Source organism: Lepisma saccharinum, chromosome 1 (assembly GCF_977018435.1).
Source record: "Lepisma saccharinum chromosome 1, izLepSacc3.1, whole genome shotgun sequence".
In the NCBI taxonomy this organism is placed as follows: domain Eukaryota; kingdom Metazoa; phylum Arthropoda; class Insecta; order Zygentoma; family Lepismatidae; genus Lepisma; species Lepisma saccharinum.
In genome coordinates, this window is record NC_139229.1 from 212,386,824 (window position 1) to 212,396,051 (window position 9,228).

The following is a 9,228-nucleotide window of genomic DNA, read 5'->3' on the forward strand; positions in this document are numbered from 1 at the left end:
AAGCATTTCAAGATGGTGGATGAAAAATTGATTTTTCATGTTCTGAGGTAGCTCCAAATTCTGACGCCACTTTCAAATATCTGCCTAAACTAAATTTTTGGACATTAAAAAAAAAAGAGACAAATATTTTAGAGCATTTCTTAAGCTATGGCTTGACAAATATTTTTTTAAAAATATAGTACACATGTATGTTGGGATACAAATTAGTGTCACTAATGTTTTGTCCATGAGAACTGTTGGTTTCATAGCAACCAGATATTTTGGAGGATGAATACGATATTCCATTTGGATGTAATCAGCCAAGACAATTAAATATGTCAGCCTTATAATTTTGGCATGGTTAATACACGGAGATATTTAAACTTGAAACATCCACAAAAATAATGGGAAAACACAACTGTAACAAACTGTATTGAAGCAGATTTAAAAGGGTGTGTGCAGCTACCGTATGTTGCATAGTAGGTAAAGTTCCCCGTGCATATAGCACTGCACCATGAAGGCACATTCAGGAGTTATGGGGGTAGGGCCCGACATATTCTTGATCTCAGCCATTTTGGAGGTGGTGTGATTAAAACTGCTGCCTTTACCCCCCTCCACCCCCAGGGCCCATTGATTTGAGGTTGGGTGAGTCCCAAAGCTGCTTTCTGCAAGGACAAGACCAGAAAAATTCCGACCTTAGATCACCCACTCCAAGATTCGAACCTGGGTCTTTGACCGCCTGTCTTTTTTTTTTCATTTGTAATAAAAGTAATACCCCTAAGCAGTAGTGTCCCCCTTTTCTCTCTATTTTCTCTGCATTCTCGTTGGGACAAACACAAATATCCATGTCCGAACCAGGATTCAAACCCAGGACCCCTGGTATTGCAGCGTGCTGTGCTAACACTCCACCACGGAGGTTGTCAAGTATTAGTATAGTATTGCAATGCACAACCCTGGGAACTGATCACAGATCTATTAACTGTTACACCATCCAGGAAGAGTAGAATCAAACTGTTGGTCAAATTTTTCAGAACATAGTATTTTAGATAATTTAATAATTTGTCCCGCACTGTGGCTGTGCAGTCATGATTTGGGCTCCGCCTATGGCACGCGTGCAGGTTTGAGTTTCCTTGGGAAAATGTAACAGCTTTTCTCCTGAGATTTCGGCTTGTGTATGAGAGTTCCTGAGATTTCGACTTGTGTATGAGACTGGTGAACACTCTCCATCATGATTAAATTGGGGAGCTACGAATGAGTAGCATAACCTGGTCACAAAACCTACAATGAAAACTGGGGGTTTGTCGTGCTGACCACACGTCACCATGTAACTGGTTGGATGACCTCCCACCTCAGAGTAGGATCAGATAGGAGTGTGGCCACATATCAATAGGTAAGCCAGGTCCCTCGATGGTCTGTTATCTATGCTTTTAGTTTAATCATTTCAAGGTGTGAAACCTTGATTGCGAATTCCTAATTATATTAACAGAAAATATTAAATAGTTTTTGATTTAGTGAACTAAAACAGTACAAATTGAATGTTTCAATATATTACAGTATGCGCCAAAATATACAGTACTGAAATTAAAAGACGAACATTACATTGTTGCCATCTGTGAGTTTATTTATCTTGAAAGAAACACTAACATACACACTATTAGCGAGTTTACAACTTTCTTTTCACTACTGAGAACACGAGCGGCTGGAGCTATGCCCCATCGACAAACGCACATGCGCGTTCGAAGTGCGCGAGTTTCAGTACTGTATATTATGGCGCATACCGTACTACCAGGGGAAAATGTATTTAGTTTTTAAAATATATATATTTATAAACATAACCTGAAAAAAAAACAATAAAACCCAGTTTTGCCTGGTTTTTTTTCAGGTTTTATCTGAAAAAAAAAAAAAAACCAGGGCAAAATGCCAACCCTGGTGTGTAATGGTTCCGAATGTTTAATGATTTTCATAAGCTTTTTAGAGTATTAGGAAGTGCCTTACAATACTGGAAACAATTGTTGGACAAAGTCCAAAGCTTAGAGAAACTAATTGGCAAAGTTAAAAGCTTCACTAAGTACTTGTTAACAGAAAAATTATTATTTGAAATGTGCCTTGTGCAAGCAGGCATTCTTGGTTTCTGGTTGACTCGGAGTTTTGATAGATTTTCATGCAAGGCTCGAAGAGAGTTTTGTGCTTGAGACCAGATATTATGTGATCAGGTGTTTAACCCTTCAAGTAGGGAGTTAAATACCCATCAGCCGATGCGAGAGGCGGTAATTTTAAATAACCAAAACAGCAATTTTCGCATAATGTCACAAAATTGAACATATCTTAAAAGCCATTTGCTCAATTACAATGAAATTTTCAGGACTTGTAAACGAAACTTCACACTACACAAAAATGTATAAATAATGACATTTATACTATAATAACAATAATAATAATAATAAAAAATACATGTTGCATTTACAAAGTACTCCTTCTGTCTTGTGTTCTTGTTAGTTTAGAAGTCCAACGTTGTGTGGTACAATTTAAAATATGCTTCGAAACACAGTCCTACTCATAAGCATAAATATTCCCAGAACAAGATATATTTCTTCCAAGGTAACTGGTTGCCATTTGCGCATTCGTGAACGTGGTTTCAATGTGCAATGTTGAATACAAGTGTCGGCATATAAGTAAGTTTCTCCGACAATGAGTTGTACAACTTGTTTGTCAAAAAACAACAAAAAGGCATCAAGAACATTATTGACTGCTTTTTGAGGACCGCACAATCCACAAAACGCAAGTTTATTTGCTTTGAAAGAGTCGTCAACTTCTTTCCAGTTCCAGGTTACATTCGATGACGCAACAGGTGAGGATGTAATGCCATCTAATTCACTTTCACTATCATTGACACTATCTACTTCCTGTTCTGCATAGTTTCTGCATAGTTTACTTCACTTTCACTTGTAGATAGAAATGAATAAATTCAACCTTCAATGTAACTTTCCTCTAAAAATGCACCAATTTCATCCGCTTCAATGCCCTTTACCTGCTCGTTCGACGCCATTTCTCAGCTGTTTTTTTTTTTTTAATAAAGTGATGCAATCGCATATAATTTCATGTATTTGGAAGCAAACCAACAGACAGCAGAACATTGCAGTCTACTCTTCAGTTACATGCGTTTTCATTCATATGGGAAAACAACAGATGGCAGAATATGCATCATTTCGCCACTACTACACGGGACGTATACGTGTACGTCGAACCACCTCTAGAAGCACTATGAGGGTCCGTACACGAGTACGTCGAACCGGCTTGAAGGGTTAAAGCATTTAGAAATGTTACTTTAATGCTAAGAACAATAAACGTGATGCACCTAATCTAACAATGAAAGGATTTAGGGATATCTTATTAATGCTGAGAGCCCTAAATCTGCCCTGCCTCACCTAACGACAAAAGCATTCATCTGTGAAATACCCCTTTGCATGGCATACATATGAAGTAGATGGTAGCAGCAGTCAGTATCCGATCCAGGGGGGGGATTTGCCACCAGGCTATTCTAGGCTAGCCTAGGGACTGCACAAAAATGAGGGGAAGAAGTGACAAAGACTATATATTGTGATAATAGAAAAATAAAACAACATGTCAAGTCCTTTTACTTGCTTATTTCATGAAAGAAAGTAGACGTAAAAGTGCTTGAATATAAAAAAAACAATTGTTCCTAGAAGAAAATAATGTAAACATCTTAAATGCCAACAATTGAAAGTCAAGTGGTGGGAAATTGATTGTTGAAATCAACATCTTTGTTTCTCAGTTCACGGCAGGTCTCCCAGATGGTGTAGTGGTAACGTCATCTTGTAATCAAGGGATCCCTTGGAGGGAGTCCTGCTGGAGCCACATAGTGCATCAGATTTCAATTTAAGTTGTAGGTCCAGTCTCGATTAGCCTTTCTGTGCATAAAGTGGACTTAAAACACACAACTCAAACTCCGTTAGCGGCAGTGTGGCTATGGTAGTATAGTAGTGTGTTTCATTTCCTTTAGTATGTGCGTGGTACTGGTGTTGTGTGGCGAAATGCAAGTGACGCTTGTAAATAGACACGAAGTTTAATGAATAATCAGATGTGTCTATATTTTAAGGTTTACAGTGCTATTAATACAGAACATGCAATTAGTGGAAGCAAAGTACCATGATAACAAAAGCTATTAATAATAGGGTGGTAATAATAATATTTATTAAAGTGATGAGCACAATTTGATAATGTCAAAATAGGTGATACACAAAATTACCAAATTGAATATATAATTATCAAATAATACAATGGGTCCTGCATCATTATAAGTTCATATTATAGCTTTCCACAAGTTCAGCTATTAAACCTCTTAGAATTGAGTAATTCCTCTGAGAATATCTGGGAATTTTATAAGATATATTATCCAAAAGTATTCACTATCTATTTGCAAAGATAAAATCTTTTGTAGAAAATTGTTCCTTTTCATTTTTCTTCTTCCTTCTAAGGTGGGCATAATTCAACTGTGTTAACCATTCAGAATAATGCTGTTTACAATAATTCTCTTTAAACTCCGTGCATAGTAATAACCTGATAAAAAGTTTTTGAAGCGATTCAACTTTTTAAAGGTAATTTCTAATTGTCAGAAACCATAATTCATTGACATATTCAAGAATAAGACTAACTATTTTATACAGAAATATTAATGTACTTTCTTTTTTAAAAACTTTCCATGAGAAAAATATGTAACCAAGCATCTTCTTTGCTCTCTTGCAAATTTCTGAAATGTGCTCATTAAATGAGAGACGAGTCTAATAATAATTTTGGCAGGGCCCAAACAAAAGATAGCCTAGGAGGTCCAATTTTATAAATCCCCTGTCCAAGAAGACAGCATAGGAATGGCTTTCTTGTTCATATTATTCATCGACGACCTTGCCAACGATCTCACAGCTCCCTCTAGTAATTACCTTCTTTTCGCAGATGACTGTAAAATTTGAAGAGAAATCTCCACTTCCGACGATACTAATCTTCTTCAGAATGACATAACATTTATTTCCTGGTGTCTGACATGGGACCTTACATTAAATCCTGACAAGTGTACTCTCACTATCTCTCTTAAGAAGAATCTGTTAAAGTTATTTTACTCCAGCTCTGGCAATAACATCAAAGAAGTATCCTCTCACAAAGATCTAGGCATTGTTTTCGACCAAAAACTCACATTTGAGGAACAAACTTTAGGCACCACAAAAAGGCCATGCGTCTCTTAGGTTTACTCTACCGTTTCCACTGAAATTAGTGACATCTCAGCCCTCCCCTTGTACTTCAAATCATTCATTTCCCCAATAATAGAATACTGCTCTCCCATCTGGTCCATGGCATGTCCCACTCAGCTCTCTAGAATCGATTCAGTCTTTCACTTCTTCCTAGCTATAGTCCGTTAAAGGGTTCCCTCATTATGCAATTTTTCATCTACGCATCTCTTGTCATTCTAAACTTACGAATTGCTTATCAGCGACGTTTGCAGAATGATTTCAGTTATTTATACAAAATTGTGAATGGCAAAATCCGCTGCAACACACTTCTTGAGGAATTCCACTTTCGAGTACCTACGCGCACAACATGTAACACAAGATTATTTTATACAAAAAAGTCTAGACTAGAAATTCAAAAAAGATTTCTCTTTTACAGACTTGCAAAACAATACAATGATCTCTCCTCAAGTATTGATATATTTTCCTCGGAGTTTGCCTTTCGGTCTTCTGGATTGATTTGTTGTTTTAAGTCCACTTTATGCACAGTATGGCTAATCGGGACTGGACCTACAGTTTAAAGTGGGATCCGAAGCACTATGTGCCTCCACCGGGAAACAAACCCGGGACCCCTTGATTACAAGGCGACGACGCTACCACTGCGCCATCGGGGAGGCCCGCTTTTCGGTCTTCTACCAGAGGAAATGCTTGTAATTAATATCACATAGTGCCATATTTTACTTTTTTTTTTTTTGTTCATTTGCTATTCACTTTTATGTTATTTTGTTACTCTTAATTATTTTTTACTTTATTTTTGCTTATTATTATTGCTTTTTCATTGTTGACAATTTCAGTGTAAAATGGCCACCTGTGCTGTATCTGGAATTTTCTCAATAAATAAATAAAGAATCAGATAGAAGCATGTGGAAAGGAAAAATCGTCCTCTAGACAAAACACAGTATGCCATCATTAAAACTCCAAAGTATGTGTTAACTCACATAAATAGAAATCGAACCATGTAAAAAAATACTGTTTACCATGAATGATTTTGAATTAAACAATCGGAACTTGGGCCTTTTTCTGTGTCGAACAACATGGATACACGTACAGAAAATATGATAATGTGTAAAATTATTACCTACTCTAAAGGGTATCCAGCTTTCGGAAGTAAAGCCAAAACCTCGTACACTCCTGTTCAGATAAAGTAGCACATTCTTCAACTGTTCAGTACTATAAAGTGTGCAACTTTATGTGACAGGAGTATAAAAAAGGGTACCAGTTCGATCTCCCCCGAACACCTCTCACTCGTTTATTTTATCATTTTTAACATTTGCACTTACCTATTCTACATTGAGAAAGATTCTTTAAGGTGGCATTTTGCTTTTTTCACAAAAATAATTTAATTTTTCACATTATCAGTAATTATTCTTCTTCCTTTTTTTGGCTTCCGTAACACACAATATGGCGGGCACAGCTTGAGTCGCGTCGTGGATCATGTGGGTATGCAGTGTTTCTAACCTTCGTAACTGAAAAATACCTGAATAGCCTCACAAACAATTGACGGATAGCCCCATGAACCATTTCCGGCAAGGTTAGGCATAGTTAAAATGTTGTTCGTAAAACAATGTGATACAGCTTTAAAAAAAAAAAAATTCATCTTCACTTCTTGCAAAACAATGGCGTGGTTGGAAACACTGACAGTGGGGTTACGTCATGAAACGTACGGTACATCCAGTTGAGGTAGAGGAAGCAAATATAAGCAATGGTCATTGTGCGTCGAAGAGATATTTTTCTTCAAGCGACAGTAAATATCATAGAAGCGTGGGAATGAATGTAGAAGTAAATCAGAAAATTAGTAGAATGCATTTAGGGACTTTATTTTAATGCTAAGGGAATCAAACCTAACCTGCCTAACCCAACCACGAAAGCATATATTGAACAAAACCTTAAGTAATCACTAAAACTTCGCAGTATGTGTTAATAGACGTACATCGAAATCGAACCATGTAAAAATTGCATTCGTAGCATGATGAAATTGCGGTAAAAATCTGATAATCCCCGGACACCTATAACTTCTTCGTTTTGTCAATTTTTGACATTTGTACTTACCTATCTGCTTCGCGGAACATTCTTTACTGTGTATTCACGTTTTTTTTTTTGATCAAAGTAATTATAATTTTTTTTTTTTAAAAAAAAGTGTTTTTGTAACTGAAGAACGTGGGGCTATGCGAGAATGGTGTGTGAGGCTACGCATATTTTTTTCGAAACCAATTTTTAACTATTGTAACCTATACGTGACCCTACCTAACCTAACCTTACCGGTCCGTGGGCTATGCGTCAATGGTTGAATTTCCGCTATGAAACATTCCCACATCACACAAAATACCTTCCAGATGTTAGACAATGCTACAGGAACTTATTAGCGTAAGTAGGGTATAATTTAACAATACAGGGAATTTCTCCAATTTGTTTGAATTTTCGGTTACTTACTAATTTGGGTCTCCTAATCACGAATCTGCACTTAAAATTTGGTGCTTATTTGGGGGCAGGTGAATCCGGCCACTTTCTAACATGCCCTTAACAGGGAGTCTATAGATATAGGCGGGAAGCCGGAGCGGAGCGGAGGCGGGGCCACGATAGCGGTTGGGGGCGGTAGGTCGATTACCCCAGGGGCGGAGCCCGGAACCGGCGGGAAATTCGGAAATCGAGGGTGTGAAAATAAGAACTTAATTTCGATTATTTTGCTATTTCCACGTGTGAGCACCAAATTTTGACTGCAGATTCGTGATTAGGGGACCAAAATTAGTGAGTATGCCGAATTTCAAACAAAATGGAGAAATTCCCTCTATTGTAAAATCGCTCCGTAAGTAGTTTCGGTAGTTTCTTCTGTAAAAATGAAGAAATCTGTCCGGGGAATATCAGATTAGTACCGAAATCGCAATAAAACAAACGGAACTTGGGCCTTAAAATTTGTCGGAAACGTCTAGAAACTGCAAAATAATTGCGAACCATTGACCTGTGGTTAGGTTAGTTTCGGTTAGGTTAGGCAAACATAGTTAAAATTTGGTGTCGTGGTATCAGGAATAATATTTCCTTGTGAAACAAAAAATTTCGCGAAAATTGACGGTTTCCATTCCAAAAACTAACGCCTTATTTTCGCTAATTTTGCAATTTCTAGACGTTTCCGATAACTTCAGATTCGTGATTAGGGGGTCTCCATTAGTGAGTATGCCAAATATGAAGAAAATCGGAGAGGCGTCCGGTCATCTTAAGTCGTTCCAACAATCGGAACCCCCCCCCCCTTTTTCCCCAAAGTTGGTTTGATACTCAACTGACAGTCCACAAGCCAAGCCGGTATCGACAGGGCCGCTTTATATGAATCAACTATCGGTAAAAACAAATATCAATCCTTAATTAATAATATAACGCTAAATATGTAAAATACTCACCCTAAGATCTTAGAATTAAAACTGTCTGCTTCCAAACCCAATCTTCACTACCTCACTCATAGAAACACTACGAACTCAAGATAGTAGAATAAATGACGTGAACAGGGGGGTGAAACTCTAATGCCGCGAGCTGTGGTCTTCGTGACGTCAGCGATGTTAGCGACATCTATTGGCAGTGCACCCAAGTTATGCGCTTCTCATTCGCGAAGTATTTCATAGTTCTACGCTAGAAGTCACTCCATCGCCAACTAACAGTGAAACCAAACACAATATACATTTGCTGATCCTAGTTACATTGAACGTTTTTAGGACATCTACTTGAAAGTTCTCGCAGGAATATCTCCAGAAGAAGTCTTGAATTTTAAGTTTGTTTTATGCACATATAGGCTAGTTGGGACTGGCCCAGCAGGTTAAAATGGGATCACACCATTAAATGCTTGAAATGGACAACGATGTGCGGGGTATCTCCAAGGTAGAAATATCTACGCAAAGCATCCCCATCTGTCCTATTTTATAATTTATTATTTGAAAATATAGGAGCATTCAACAACTGAACTCACGGC

General features: G+C 37.6%; 1 protein-coding gene across 1 annotated transcript in view; it reads right to left on the reverse strand.

Moving 5' to 3' along the window:
- Window positions 1-8,762, reverse strand: part of LOC145991596 (zinc finger CCHC domain-containing protein 17-like) — a 76,079-nt gene extending 67,317 nt beyond the window's left edge. Inside the window, exon 1 of the mRNA XM_083127659.1 lies at window positions 8,666-8,762. The gene's annotated coding sequence lies outside the window, so the exon portion shown is untranslated. The remainder of the gene's footprint in view (window positions 1-8,665) is intronic.
- Between the last annotated feature and the right edge of the window lie 466 nt (window positions 8,763-9,228).